We start from the raw sequence: 15,178 nt of genomic DNA, 5'->3' as shown, positions 1-15,178 counted from the left end.
GCTAAAGAACTGGAAGAAGAGTGGTTGGCAGAGGAAAGGAAAACCCATTTGGGCAGCCGACCTGTGGCAGGACATTGCTGATCGAACCGAGAGAATTCCAGTGAAAGTGAGACACATTGATGCTCACATTCCTATGAGCAAAGCTACTGAGGAACAGCAACACAACCATCAGGCAGATCTAGCTGCAAGGTTTTCTCAAGTAGACATGGACTCTAATCTTGACCTTGGCTGGAAACACCGAGGTGAAATATTCTTAGCTCGGTGGGCTCCTGATTCATCAGGTCATCAAAGCAGGGATGCAACATACCCATGGGCTCGTGACAGATCCATAGACATTTCCATGGATGCTATCACACAAGTCATCCTTGACTGTGACATTTGTGCTGCTATTAAGCAGGCAAAGCGTATTAAGCCCTTGTGGTATGGTGACTGATGGTCCAAGTACAAGTATGGTGAGGCTTGGCAGATTGACTACATTAATACGTTCTCGTTCTGATAAGCAATACGAGCTTACTATGGTGGAGGCTAGCCCTGGATGTATCGGACGACGGAGATGGGAATCAAATACGGCTGACCTATATGATCGAGTATTGTTCCTTTATTGTTCCAGTGGTGCAGGCCGATGGTGCAGGCCTGAGGTGCAGGCCTATGGAGCAGGCCTGTAGTGCATTTATAGCACTGTAAAGTGTAGAAGAAACAGGAGACAGGAAAGGCAGAAGTGCGTAGCAAGGAAACTGCTAGAACTTATATAAACTCGGAGTGCCCTGATTGCATAGCTGCATTGGTTCCCTATGAGTGACCACACATTGCACTATTACAGATTATTGGTCCAACTACTAATGACACAACGAGGTTGTTGATGCAGGTGCATGTGCTGTTGTCCCAAGATAACTGTCCATGTTTATAGCTACCAGTGCCTTGTTTTAGTTACATGCTGCAGGCACAGCACTGTTTTGCTACACTGCTAGCTAACTCTGCATTTATGCTGAGCATGGCCTACCACCATGTCAGGCTCTAGGCCTGCACTGCCAGATTGCTCACACTGCTCGTCGCTGGCATTGCCACAAATCCCCCTTTTTGTTTTTGTGAGCAATCTGGTCATGGGAGTTGTTCTCATCCCATACAAGATGCTACTGCCAACACAGAAGCAAGCAAGGTAAATCTAAGCTGTATAGCAAAGGCAAGAGTTCTGTAGTGCAGCATGTCTAACAGACTGGTGTAACCCATACAAGGCACAAAGCTTTAGCTGAACTAGTTACAATGCTCTACAGAGCTGGCATAATACATGGTCAAAGATAACAAACATTGTAAAGAAGAACTTAGATCTTAACAGTTCCGATCTTTACATTTCACTCCTCTTATTGACAGAGAAGACTTGATTATGCCTGAATGCATTGCACACAGTGATTGAGGCACAAATGCAATCCTTAGCACTGTCTTTTGCAATCTGCTTTAGGATTATGTTGCATCTTTATTTTCTCTAGGATGGTCAAAAATCATGAATTGTTTAATGGTAGCAAGATTTCTTTAATCTGTAAAGTTAGATCTGGCCAGGCTCTAGCTTCACAGACAGAAAACTTGCAGGCAAGCAGCAAGAGCAAAAAGAGCTTCATTGCATTGCCCAATATAAAATTACACAGAATAATGTGTTTTTGCTCATCCTAGTAATTTTGATCTCTTAATGTTCACACAACAGTTAAGCAGTCACGACACTCAGTTATGTTAGATGCTTTCTGTTGACATCTTGGTTTATCGTGACAGTCGCTGTTGTCAGTGCTAAGCAGGTTTGCTGATTGTCATTTTCATGACAGTTGTGCCGTGTTCGTGCTGTCTTGTGGTGAGAGGGTTACAGCACATTGCAAAGTTGATGTTTCTAGGGTTACAACATTTTCTAGGGTTGATATCTCTAGGGTTACAACACTTCTAGGGTTGATGTCCCTAGGGTTACAGCATTTCTAGGGTTGCCATGAGCTAATTTTTTGCTATGGGGTATTCTCTCTTTTCCCCCCTTTTTTGTTTTTTTGTTAATAATCTCTACTAAGCAAAATGTAAAGATGAAACTGTATCCTCTAGGATGTCTACATTCACAGGCACACTTAGCTAACAAGAGAGAATATAAATTTATCAAGCAACCACAATATTCAGTCCTAATTCACATGATGCAGTGGTACATTCTTCTGAGTGATCCTATTTGATCCCAGATTATCATAGCAGTTGTAGTGATCGGTGTTCGACTGCATGGGAAATGCTGTGTCCTCATGGTCTTGATTCTTCTGTCGTTGTTTGTTTCGATGGTTGCAGTTAGCAGAAAAGAAGGCTCGAGGTGACCTGATTGTGGCCATCCAGTATCTGAAGAGAGCCTACAAGAATGCTGGGGAGGGACATCCTAGCATGTCAGGAAATGACAGGACTAGGGAGAATGGAACAAGGCTGGGGATGGGAAGATTCAGGCTGGATGTGAAGAAGAAATTCTTCACCGTGAAAGTGGTAAAGCCCTGGAATGGGTTGTCCAGAGAGGTGGCCGAGGCCCCATGCCTGGAAGTGTTTAAGACCAGGCTGGACGAGGCTCTAGCCTGCCTGATCCAGTGTGAGATGTCCCTGCCCATGGCAGTGGTTGGAACTAAATGATCCTTGTGGTCCTTTCCTACCTTGACTCATTCCATGTGTCTATGATTCCACAGATTTTGTAACTAATTTTGACTGGTTTTTGTTTGTTTTTAATGTGAGCTATTTTTAAATTTTTAATTATTTTTTTGCTTCATTTCAATTCGATTTTTTGTAAATTATTTTTATATTTTTTCTTTTTAATTCTAACTTGAGTAGTTTCACGCTTTATGTAGAATGTATCTATTTTTTATTATTTATTTGTTGTTTCTTTTGTTATTTTACTTCATTTTTAGTTATTATTTTCTATTGTGAATTGATTATTTTGATATGTTTAATATTTTTACTTTTAATCTAATTCTGTATTTAATCTTTAATTCATTTTAATTTTTGTTTTTAAATTATTTTTATACTGTTTTAATGTGTTTTTTTCTTAATTTCATTTTATTATATATATTTTTGTCTGCACTTTTTAATTATTTTTTGTTAACTTTTTTGTTTGTTAATTTTAATCTAATTTTTATTTATATTTTATTCAATTAATTTTTGCTATTTTGTATTTTAATTTTTCTTTGTTCTTTAAATTTCTATTATTATTTTTAACTTACTTTTTGTCACTTTATTTCTTTTTTACCTTATTATAATTTTTATTTTGTTATTGTAATTTTTTAATCTGTATTTTAATTTGTTCTAATCAATTTTTTATTTTCAATTTCTTTTATTTTTTGTAATTTATATTCTTTCTTTTTATCTAGTGTTTAATGTTTTTTTTATCTTATATTCTTTATTGTAATTATTTTTTATTTTGCATGTTTATTTTATTTAATTTGTCTTTTATTTTAATTTTTATTTTAATTTTTTATAATAATTTTTTAACCTTCTTTTCTATTAATTCTTCTTTATTATCATTTTTCATTTTAATTCTCTTGGTTTTTTCTTTGTATAATTTTTTGTTTGTTTTAATCTAGTAGTCTTGATAATCCTTATTTTTAGTTTTGCTAACAATTCTTATGTTTTTTCTGTTAATAGCTATTTTGTGTTAGTAATCCCTATGATTTTTCAGTGTGTCATATTTGTTTTTAATATTGTGTTTTTATTGTTGCTCTTCTTTCTTGTTAATATTCTGTTATTTAGCACTCTATGTTTTGTATCCAGAGTTTTTGTGCTTTTGTTATATATTTCTATGTTTAAATTTTTTCTTTGCACATGTTACCGTTTTGTTTACCTTTTTTTTTTTCATTTTTTTGTAATTTTTTCTAGTCTATGTGTAAGAAGGAAATATAAAGACATTACCTTAGCTAAGGAATACTTTTTAAAATGAATACCTATTTACTACAAGTCTTAACTATATTACATGGAGCTCCTTTGAAATGCCATGGCATACAACTGAGAAGGTTTGAACCAAAAGAAATCTTACAATGTGAACTCATTACTAAGTACTTACACCTTACTGCAATTACTATGTTCTAGGTATCTATAAATACCAAATGCTTACCATTCATTATGCTTACCAGGAAAACTTAGCAAATATCTAAATAACAAATCTCTTAAGGACATTGCAATCAGAAATGAAGAAATTATCACTGTAACTTTAAATCAGAGCAGAGCTTTGGTTGGCAAGAGTCGTACCAGAAAATCCTCCCTTTTCTGGGGGTGGGGGTAGGGGTGGGTGGCTAGCAAGGTGTGACGAGGGAAAAGAGGAGGAGGGGTGGCTCTGTATATTAGAGAGTCAATCTCTGCCACACAACTTGAGGTGGAAGATGAGGGAGTTGAGAGCCTGTGGGTCAAAATCAGAGGACAACCTAACAAGTCTGACATCCTGATTGGAATCTGTTACAGACCACCCAACCAGGATGAGGAGGCTGATGAGTTGTTCTACAAGCAACTGGAGGCTGTCTCAAGATCATCAGATCTTGTCCTTGTTGGTGACTTCAACCTCCCAGATATCTGCTGGGAACTTAATTCAGCAGGGAGGAGGCAGTCCAGAAGGTTCCTGGAGCGAATGGAGGACTGCTTCCTGACACAGCTCTTAAGCGAGCCTACCAGGGGACAGGCTCTGCTTGACCTGCTGTTCTGAAATAGGGAAGGGCTGGTGGGAGACGTGATCGTGGGAGGCTGCCTAGGGTGCAGTGACCACGAGATAGTGAAGTTTTCAATATGCAGGGAGATAGGGAGGAGCACCAACAGAACCTCCACCTTGGACTTCCGAAGGGCGAACTTCAGCCTATTTAAGAAACTTGTCTGCAAAGTCCCCTGGGTACCAGCCCTCATGAACCAAGGGGTTCAGGAGGGTTGGACCTACTTCAAACAGGAGCTCTTGAAGGCACAGGAACTGGCGGTTCCCACATGCCGGAAGGCAAGCCGGCGGGGAAGGCAACCGGCCTGGATGAGCAAGCAGCTCCTGGAGGATTTAAGGGGGAAGAAGAGGCTGTATCACCTTTGGAAGGAGGGGAAGGCTTCTCGAGGTATGTTCAAGGGAGCTGTTAGATTATGTAGGAATAAAATTAGGGAGGCTAAGGCCCAGCTGGAACTGAAGCTGGCCACCTCAGTCAAAGACAATAAAAAGCATTTTTATAAATATATTAACAATAAGAAGAAGGGCAGGAAGAACCTGCACTCCCTGGTGGACCTGGAGGGGAGCACGGTGACTGAAGATGAGGAGAAAGCTGAGGTCCTGAACACCTTCTTTGCCTCAATGTTTAACAGCAAGGCAGGAGTTCAGGACGAGTGGCCTCCGGAGCTGGGCGATGGGGTCGGAGAGCAGTGTAATGCCCCGGAAATCCATGAGGAATTAGTTCGGGACCTGCTGAGCCACTTGGATATTCACAAGTCCATGGGACCGGATGGGATCCATCCTAGGGTGCTGAGAGAGCTGGCAGATGTGCTAGTTAGGCCACTCTCCATCATTTTCCTCCAGTCCTGGCTTACTGGTGAGGTCCCAGATGACTGGAAACTGGCCAACGTGGTCCTCATCCACAAGAAGGGTCGGATGGAGGAACCTGGAAACTACAGGCCGGTCAGCCTGACCTCAGTGCCAGGGAAAGTGATGGAGCAGATTATCCTGGCGGCAATAACTGCGCATCTGAAGGATGGCCAAGGGCTCAGGTCCAGCCAACATGGATTTAGGAAGGGCAGATCCTGCCTCTCCAACCTGATCTCTTTCTATGATCAGGTGACCCGCCTGGTGGATGTGGGGAGGCCTGTGGATGTGGTCTACCTGGACTTCGGCAAGGCCTTTGACACCGTCCCCCACAGCAAACTGCTGTCTAAGCTGTCAGCCCGTGGATTGGACCATTACACTTTGTGCTGGGTTAGGAACTGTCTGGAGGGCCGGGCCAAGAGAGTGGTAGTGAACGGTGCCACATCCAGCTGGAGGCCAGTCACCAGTGGTGTCCTCCAGGGATCAGTGCTGGGCCCTGTCCTCTTCAACATCTTTATTGATGATCTGGATGAAGGGGTAGAGTCAGTCATCAGCAAGTTTGCAGATGACACAAAGTTAGGGGCAGATGTTAGTCAGTTAGAGGGTAGAAAGGCTCTGCAGAGGGACCTCAACCGACTGGACAGATGGGCAGAGTCCAATGGGATGGCATTCAACAAGTCCAAGTGCCGAGTGCTGCACTTTGGCTACGGCAATCCCATGCAGAGCTATAGGCTGGGGTCAGAGTGGCTGGAGAGCTCCCAAACAGAGAGGGACCTGGGTGTGCTGATCGACAGCCACCTGCACACCAGCAGTGTGCCCAGGTGGCCAGGAGGGCCAATAGCATCCTGGCCTGCATTAGGAATAGTGTGGCCAGCAGGAGCAGGGAGGTCATAGTGCCCCTGTACTCTGCTTTGGTTAGGCCGCACCTTGAGTACTGTGTCCAGTTCTGGGCCCCTCAGTTTAAGAAGGACATCGAAACACTTGAGCGTGTCCAGAGAAGGGCAACAAGGCTGGTGAGAGGCCTTGAACACAAGCCCTATGAGGAGAGGCTGAGGGAGCTGGGATTGTTTAGCCTGGAGAAGAGGAGGCTCAGGGGTGACCTCATTGCCCTCTACAACTACCTGAAGGGTGGATGTGGCCAGGAAGGGGTTGGCCTCTTCTCCCAGGCAACCAGCACCAGAACAAGAGGACACAGTCTCAAGCTGCGCCAGGGGAGGTTTAGACTCGAGGTGAGGAGGAAGTTCTTCACCGAGCGAGTCATTCGTCATTGGAACGGGTTGCCCAGGGAGGTGGTTGAGTCATCGACCCTGGAGGCGTTCAAGGGGAGATTGGACGTGGCACGTGGTGCCATGGTCTAGTCATGGGGTCTGTGTTGATAGGTTGGACTCGATGATCCTTGAGGTCCTTTCCAACCTAAGTGATACTGTGATACTGTGACCTAGTTGCTATTGTTTCTGTATTGGGGTGTTAACGACTTGCAGCCTATCGTGTCTGAACGACCATTGTTCCACCCATACTGGATTATGTGTTTTCCATTTCAATTTGAGGGTTGGTTGCTGACTAGTAGCCACTACAAAGAAGGAACGGTAACAAGTTTTGCTCCTAGTTGACTTAAGGCTTATCATCCCAATAGAGCAACTGGAAGGGTTAACAGGTACGGTCTTACAGTGATTGATTTGCTGTAGTTTAAAGCTAATTGCACTGGCTCTTTGCTAACCCAGGTTGTTTGGATACCCTTTAAACACATGACTTCAACATTTGCCATGAGCAATGGCTAGTGACCATTCCATTTATGAGTAGGTATAATGATGATATCGTCTCCAGTATCCATAATAATTGAAAATTGTATAATTTGTCCACAAGGGTGTCTGACAGATACAATCTGTTCCAGTTTTCCCTTTTGGATTTCTAGGGCTAATAAGGTACTAGGCATATCGGTGGAACCCGAGCCTTCTTGCCCTTGGATCCTGTTAGAAGTTTTAGGCACTCGGGACTCAGATGGTGTTAGCTGAGCAATTTCTGTCCCAACAAGAGTGCTAGCAAGGAGAGGCAATGGTATTGAGCATAATTTTCATAGCCCAGTCTTAATCAGAATGTATTGAACCAGGAATTATAAGAAGGCCCTGTCTAAAGATAGACAATCTGACAATTAACAGAGCACAGGGTCTGTGACCCAAAGGACCATGCCAGTTAAACTCGACAACGCTTTGTGGATTCAAAAGGAGATATGCGGCTGTTGTCAGGTCCGCTATGCGCTGCCAGAGGGGGCTGGGGGAGGGGGGGGGGAAGGGGAAGCTCATTGGCTTGGTGTCGTCGCGGGGTGTACTTGCACTGCGGGAGCAGCTTTTGCGACGATCTCGAGTAAAATGATTAGATCTGCGACACTTTCGAGTCTGTCCAACAGTCAGACACTTTAAGGTACCTAGGTTTCTCAGAGGCATGATGATTTCAGGACTGCTTCTGTGGCCATGGCTAGATACATTGCTGCTTGTCGGTGCCTTCATTCATTGTGGTCCTGCAGTCATGAGGCAGTGGCACCTGTTGATAAAATGCTGAGAACCTGTTTAGTTTCTTCATTAGCATTGTCAAATGCCAAAATATCCAGCATTTCTACCTTCATATCGTGAGTCAGGTCTGAATTAGTATTGAATGCCCTATGTAAGGGATGGTATTGACAAAGGAACCAAGTGTCCCTGTTAGACCCTGCTCAGTAATAAGAAACACAGGATCAGAGTTATTGTCCTGGATTTTGGACGACCTTTTGATCACTAAATCCTGACTTAATTGCAAAGCCTTCTCAGGAAGCTGCATTTGCTGATAAGGTCTGACAAGGATCTCGCCCCAACGAGATGGTTAATGGTGACACCTCGTAGAGTCTGCTGGCTGCCGGGGTGTGGCTTCTCAGGTATTTGCAAGTGAATTGTCAGTTAATTGAGAAGTTGCAAGGTCTACAGATTACCATAGTCATTGTTAACCTTCTCCATCTGTGACTACATTTCCCACAATACCTTTCCACCAGCACAGAGGGACAGTTCCCTGTCCCTCCCACCTCCCGATCGCCCCATCGGGACTCAATTGAAATCTCCGTCCGAGGCTATACTCTGCTGATAATGTCTGGAATGTAGGAGGCGGTGGGGGTGTAGTGGGTGAAACTGCCGGGACGGGAACCCGCGCCAGAGCCGCCGGGGCCACCGGCATGGGGGCCATCGCTAGGAGAGCTGCCGGGGAGGCCGCGGCCACCAGGGCCATCGCCAAGGGGAGGGCCGCGGGGATGGAGACTATCGCCGGAACCGCCGGGATGGAGACCCGCACCGGAGCTGCCGGGGCCACCGGGATAGGGGTCATCGCCAAGAGAGCTGCCGGGGGGGGGCGCTGCTGGAGTAGGTGCTGCTGGAGTATGCGCTGCTGGGATGGGCGCTGCCGGGATGGGCGCTGCCAGTGTGATGGGGACCGCCATTGGGGTGGCTGGGGCTCGTGGGCGGGGCGGGGGTGCAAAAATGCCGTGATCGTGAGCGTGCAGGCGCTCCATCTTTTCCAAGAGGAGTTGTAGGACAGAGGTGCCGCTGTCCGGGCTCCCAGCATCAGACCTCTCGTCTCCCAAGTCCGAGCCGTCGCTGGCGTTATCAGAGGAAGATGTTGTTGAAGGGGATCGAAAACGCCGAGCCACAGGTTTCGCCGCTTTTTTATGGCTTTTTCTCTGCTTGGGGCGAACAGTGGTGGTGGTATGTAATAAACACGCTGTGCTTGCCAAGATGGCAGAGGTGGCGTCTCCTTTGTCTAATTCTTTATGCGTAGCGATCTCCATTTTGATTTTGCGCGCCTTATCAGTTCGATCGGGATTCGCTTCTGCCGCTATTGACGTGGCAGGAGCAGATTATTCTGCGCAAAAGGACGGTAATAGAGAGCCATGATTTGTTGGGAGGGAGTAGCGGGCAATTGAAATTGAGGAGGATGCTGATGGAGCGGCAGACGATGTGCAGGCAGAGAGGAGGGAGGCAGAGGGCGGGGTGTGCCTTCCGAGTCTTTCTTTCTCGTCTCGGTTAGACCCAAACGCCACAGCAGCTGAATCAGGAGTAGACTGCTCTGCTTTCTTCGATTGCAATGTCCGTGACGATCCGTCACACGGTGCTGTAGCGAAAAGCTGCTTTTTTTTTTTTTTTTTAAGCATTTAGCACCTCATCCCACAGCTGGGCTGCAATTTTGTCCCGTGCTTCGGAAGTAAAATCTTATTGCCTTGGGGATGACTCTGGGCACAGGCTAATAGCCCTTTTAAGATCCCAGAATTGCCAGTAATACCTCTCACAGAGAGGATAGGTGGAGGGCGTTTAGCACAGCCTCTTCTGTGGTGGCGTGCTTCCCCTTGCCCCTCCTCTGGTCGCTCACCGGGCCAGGGTGAGATTCACTTCCTTTTTGAGCGCGCGCTGCTAATTTTTCCAGCACCGGGGCAGTGCTGTTCGACTGGCTTTCCGTATCGCTCGGACGTACCTCTTTGTGCTGAGTCGATCAGTATTGTAGTCTGAGGATCCCTTGTCCACGAGTTCAGGTTTATTCGGGCACCAGTTATCGGACGACGGAGATGGGAATCAATACGGCTGACCAATGCGATCGAGTATTGTTCCTTTATTGTTCCAGTGGTGCAGGCCGATGGAGCAGGCCTGAGGTGCAGGCCTATGGAGCAGGCCTGTAGTGCAAGTATAGCACTGTAAAGTGTAGAAGAAACAGGAGACAGGAAAGGCAGAAGTGCGTAGCAAGGAAACTGCTAGAACTTATATAAACTCGGAGTGCCCTGTTTGCATAGCTCCATTGGTTCCCTCTGAGTGACCACACATTGCACTATTACAGATTATTGGTCCAACTACTAATGACACAACGAGGTTGTTGATGCAGGTGCATGTCCTGTTGTCCCAAGATAACTGTCCATGTTTATAGCTACCAGAGCCTTGGTTTAGTTACATGCTGCAGGCACAGCACTGTTTTGCTACACTGCTAGCTGGCTCTGCATTTATGCTGAGCATGGCCTACCACCATGTCAGGCTCTAGGCCTGCACTGCCAGATTGCTCACACTGCTCGTCGCTGGCATTGCCACATGGATGGTTGGAAACTTATTCAGTTCCACATGCAACTGCACGCAACACCATTCTCGGTCTGGAGAGACAAATCCTGTGGAGACACAGAACTCTAGAGAGGATTGAGTCAGACAACGGAACTCATTTCAAGAAAATCCTTGTAAAGAACTGGGCAAAAGAGCACGATATTGAGTGGATATTCCATATTCCCTACTATGCAGCAGCTGCAGGGAAGATTGAACGCTACAACGGTTTGTTGAAAACCACTCTTAAAGCCATGGGGGGTGGATCTTTGAAAAACTGGGAAAAACATTTAGCACAAGCAACCTGGCTGGTAAATAGTAGAGGTTCAGTGAACCGAGCTGGACCTGCACATTCAGATCTGCTACGGAAAGTAGAAGGTGATAGAGTTCCTGTTGTTAAAGAAAAGAATCTGGTAGGTAAAGCTGTTTGGGTATTTTCACCCTCAGGAGAAGCTAAACCTGTCTGAGGGGTGGTTTCAGCTGAAGGTCCGGGTCACACTTATTGGGTAATGCAAGAGAATGGTGAAATTCAGTGTATTCCACAAAGAAATTTAACTTTAGCTGAAAGAGTTTAATTTCAGACTGTTGTACAGCTACATCGCGTCCAAAGGAAGAATCAGCGAGGAAAACATTGTAATTGCTTCAGTTGCTACATCCTTTGCCTGGCTTGGCTTGTGCTCAGTACTTTCACAGAGATGCTTTGTGTTCGAGGTGTCTGTGATTGCTTTTGCAGCAACGGTTATTACAATATTATTACTTTTTACAAGCTTCTGTGAATCAGTTTCTTATGATAGTCTTGGAAAACTACTTTGTGGGTTTTGTTTGGTTCTTTTTAATTTCTCCTTTAGTATATACATGACATTTTGCTTGCACATTTTCTTTTGTGGTTTTTTTTTGTTTGGTTGTTGAGAGGAAGTATAATTTGTGTTGGAGAGCAGTGTGCAATGTTCTATTAGTGCATTTGTGTTTGTAAATGCAGCTGGGGAACAGCTGCTAATGGAACCATGTTTCTTGTCAGATTAGTCTATATTGCTGTTTTGCTGTTGCCTTTGTGTTTTATGAATCAAAACAGGTAAGCCTGCCAGGACTGGTTTTCTGTCCTAGATTAAGACTGGGATTAAAGGAAGACTTTGAAATAGTTTAAGTATGACTTCCTTTAGTTCCTTCTATAGACTTCAAGAATATTCTTCACGAACAGTGCACCCATAAAATTTAGTGCAGAAGGAGAAGAAGAAATTATTTCATTTAGTATATTGTGAAAAATATCTGTCTGAGGCTGAGAAAAGGAAGAACTGCAGTTTCTGGAGATAAACCAGAAAATAGATTTGAAAAATAGCGAGAAATGTAGAAATTTTCTTGCAGATGACTTAAAATCCTGATTTTTAACATAGCTTAAGCACAGAAAAATGTTAGTGAGCGTACAGTGTAAGCCTGTTGCTAAATTTAATGAAGAATTTTACCTGTGTAATATATCAGAGGTTCATGCTTCAGTACATCTGCATGACTTTTATATGATGCTATTTTATGTGATGTTACATTCTCACAATTCAAATTACAGTACAGCTTGTTGGGAGCTATTTCTGTAATCAGTCATCATTTAAGAGTAATGAGTAAAAAAAAATTCTCTGATTTTATGACTTCATTTTCAGGTGGGTGCACCTTAAATGTAATGCTTTGGTCTAATGGGGCAATGTTGCTGGTATAAGCTTCACAGACTTGGTCTCTATTTTATACTTGGTGGGAAGCTTCATTTTGACTTCATTTTTGGGGTCCACTTACACTGGCTTTGGACTTGAGATTTTTTAAGAAGTAGAAAGGATAATTTTAAAAGGTGGAGAACATTGTTTTGTTCCAGGGCAGAGTTACAGTTGTGATCCTTCTGTGGGTGAAGTGTAAAATAAAGCATTTTTCCTCCAGAAAGCAGTGTAATTAGAGATGAATATGTACTCCTGTAGGCAGCTGAGTCTCATAAGAAGAAACTGAGTCTGGGACTGCAGTTTGTGTCAGGCCTCCAAAATGCGTGGTCCAGAGCTGGATGCAAAGACAGCAGCTGGAGGGTTACCACAAGGACACAGCTATCCAGTGAGTCCTCATAGCACTGCTGATTTAGGCAGTATAGATGCCTGCCTTGCTTCTTTTTGGTAGCTGTACTGGCTCAGGTGTTTAAGGAGATTTATTCTGTGTTGGATTAGGGATCTGTGTTACTTTTTACTGAGTTATTTTTAAGCAGGATCAATTTCCTGAGCTGATTCACTAGCCTGGCCCCAGTTTAATAATATGATGAGGATGGTTAAGATGGTGGTCCCCAAGTTCTTGCTGTTGAATGTGGTTTTGCTGACAGAGATTTCTGTTTTATTACAGCCAAAGTGGTGTCTGATGTAAGAAGAGGAAATTAAGAGATTGCACCATTTTACTCTTCTATGCTTAACGTTATGGGTAGGGAGATACGTTCAAGCAAGGTGATCTGTAAACACTGGATTACCAGGCAGGTTGACAGCATGTACATCCTTTCTGTGTTCTCTTGATAGAAGTGAATCATAGGCCTCCTGTAATACAAGTGTGAAGAGAAAGTGTGAAATTTAAAAGAAGGTTGGAATACCTTTCTAGGAAACCTGTTTAAAAAAAAATAAGTCAGTGGCCAGTCACAAAAAAAGTAATATGAGTGAGAAGCAGACCCATGTTCCTCTCAGAAACAGTTCTCCATCACCCCCTCTCCACCTCCACTGGTTTGGTTTCTGTGAGGATGCTGGATACAGTGAATCATCTTGATTTGTGTTTTTTAGTATTAATGTTTTTTCATATGAGAGTTTTGTCTTGTGTCATTTGAATGACAGCTTCCATATTCCCTTGATTCTGTCAAACGATTGAGTGGCAGAAGCTGAGTTATACTTGCTTATCTTTTAATTTAATTTGTAATAGATTTCTACTGAAATATCTAAATATCTTCACCTATATGGCATGTTTTAACTGTGGTGGGTTTTTTTGGTGTTGTGTGTTGTTTTGTGTTTGTTTTTTTTCTGGAGGAATACAGAACCCTTTGGGTAAAATGTACCTACTTCAAAAGCTAGAGAGGACTGCTGAGACCTGTAGTCAGAGCTCCTGTGAGATTTCATTTACTGTTTTCTGAATGCAGTACAAAGTAGATGCTTGAAATAAGAGTGTATTTTTCAGAAATCATCCAGAATCAATCCATGAAAAATCTTCTTTCCCCTTTAATAGCTCATTACATCAGTTATGGTACTTTCTCTGCTTGGATAACTCTATTGAAGTTGCAATACAAAGGTTTTTCTTTTAATTTTATCCAAATTATCAGCTGTTTGTTGTTGCTTTTTTACTGGGATTAACTAACAATCGAGTAATTCGGTATGTTGGCATTGTTTGAAGTGAAAACAAGTTTTAGATTTATGTGGTCTGAGTACATGATTGAGTTTGTTTTCCTAAGATGTACAAACAGAAACATTTTGGGTTTGGATTTAACATGTTTCAAATTTAGTGCAGTTCTTTTTTTAATATAGATTTTATTTCAGCCCTATCACACTGTCCCCCATTCTCTGCCCACTAAGACAAAACATATTTTGCTGTAGGAAACTACTTATTTGCAGTTACCATATCTGATTTTCATTTTTCCCTGGAATGCAGGAGGATTAGAGCCGATTATAGTGTTGGGATAATGCCTGACTCCTTGTGTTCCATTTAGTCATAAATAACCCCCTGAAAAATCTGAATGTTCCTATGGTGATGTTAGTAAAAGCCTGGGATATAGAGTAAGTGAGCTGCTTAGAAGCATAATGTCACTTACAGTAATGAGCATGCTGTCGTTGGAACAGTGATGGGTTTACTTAATGCTCTGTAAAATTGGTAGCCTGCACTAGATTCTGAAAGAGTAAGTACATGCAATATATCTGAATTAAGACCCATTCAGAAACACGCATCTGGGGACGACGGAGATTGGAATCAATACGGCTGATCAATATGATCTAGTATTGTTCCTTTATTGCTTCATCATTGTTCTGTTATAAAGCAAGCATAGTGCAAAGCAGACAGTAGAGCTGACAGGCTAGTAAGGAGTGCGCAGAAGAAGTGCGTATTAAGAAAAACTTTACAACTTATATAAGCTCGGGGGGCATTGCTGGCATGGCTTCATTGGCCCCTCACGAGTGACCACACACTGTACTACTGTGGATTATTGGTTAACACGCGGGATTGTTGATATACGTGTGTGTCCTGTCATTCCAAGATAACTCTCTATGTTTATGGCTACCAGTGCCCTGCTTTGGTTACACAGTGCGGGCACAGCACTGGTCTGCTATACTGCTAGCCACTTCCGCACTCATGCTGGGCATGGCCTACCACCATGTCAGGCTCTAGGCCTACACTGCCAGATTGCTCACACTGCCTGTCAGAACCATTACCACACACGCAACTACTAACCTTGTAACAACTGGAAATTTGTTTCATCATCCTTATTTTCTAGCTTTAATATGTTGAAGTATCACAGAGAAACAAGCAAAAATGTCTTTGTATGCTGCCTTTTGAAGGATGGTCTGGTTGCATTTGAACCACA

General features: G+C 43.5%; 1 protein-coding gene across 2 annotated transcripts in view; it reads left to right on the top strand.

The window, feature by feature from the left end:
• Window positions 1-15,178, top strand: part of LRRC1 (leucine rich repeat containing 1) — a 227,046-nt gene that overhangs the window by 128,330 nt on the left and 83,538 nt on the right. The window lies entirely within an intron of this gene.

This window comes from Melanerpes formicivorus, unplaced genomic scaffold (assembly GCF_026170545.1).
Source record: "Melanerpes formicivorus ecotype bairdi unplaced genomic scaffold, bMelFor1.0.p_v2 SCAF_9, whole genome shotgun sequence".
NCBI classification, from domain to species: Eukaryota; Metazoa; Chordata; class Aves; order Piciformes; family Picidae; genus Melanerpes; species Melanerpes formicivorus.
Note: the sequence above shows the minus strand (reverse complement) of the source record. Positions and strands in the feature narration are given on the sequence as shown.